Raw genomic sequence first — 856 nt, forward strand, 5'->3', positions numbered from 1 at the left:
TCTAAAAACAATTCAGCTGTTGTACTTTGCATGATATTTAATATGATCCTACAACATGTCAATTTCGGTCTATGTTTTAGAACACTTATGTATATATTAAGAAAGGGAAGCGGAAGATTTACAAAGACAAAACCTTTCTTCAAGGAAGTTTTGCTTACATTTATTACGCGAAGCGAATAGCGAAGCGAATAGCGAACGCGAAGTCACAAATTCACTAGCGCGTTTGTCCAACGCACACATTTTACTCACAGACGAAGCCAAGTCATCAAGATTAATGAATGAAGTAGGAAGTGGAGAGAATCATAATATTTCGCGTCTATCGAATTAGAACGAATGCAAGCGAGATTGCTAGATAAACTTGTCAGAATGATTCAGCAGTCGTAGGTAATTGAACTTCATATCTGAAAACAAGTGCAAGCAGTTAATGACATAGCGGAATAGATATTCTGTAATGAAATGTGCTAAATTGAAGATGGTTTCTCGTCAGTCCTCGGTAGTATAGTGGTGAGTATCCCCGCCTGTCACGCGGGAGACCGGGGTTCGATTCCCCGCCGGGGAGACGTTAACGGTATTTTTATTTCTTCTTTTAACTTTACTGAAGCGAGAAATCTGGCATATATCCCTGACAGGCCCGAGTGACTAGCCTTTTTTGCTTCCAGCGTGCTTTTCACATAGATTACTAGTAAAATCATCGCTAACATACACGTTATCCCATCAAAAGACCCATGTTCCAAAAGATTTCATACTTTCACTACTTACAAACACATTCAAAACACTGGTCTCCATAAAGCTGAAGTCCTCGCTTCACTTCGCTTGTTGTAGTTCAGCTGAAACATGTTCAGCTCCTCATGGAATT

General features: G+C 39.7%; 1 non-coding gene across 1 annotated transcript; it reads left to right on the plus strand.

The window, feature by feature from the left end:
• The first annotated feature begins 487 nt into the window (after positions 1 to 487).
• On the plus strand, positions 488 to 559 carry Trnad-guc (transfer RNA aspartic acid (anticodon GUC)). Its single transcript has one exon. It is a non-coding gene; the product is annotated as a tRNA-Asp (tRNA).
• Positions 560 to 856: the final 297 nt, after the last annotated feature.

Source organism: Octopus bimaculoides, chromosome 6, assembly GCF_001194135.2.
Source record: "Octopus bimaculoides isolate UCB-OBI-ISO-001 chromosome 6, ASM119413v2, whole genome shotgun sequence".
Lineage (NCBI taxonomy): Eukaryota > Metazoa > Mollusca > Cephalopoda > Octopoda > Octopodidae > Octopus > Octopus bimaculoides.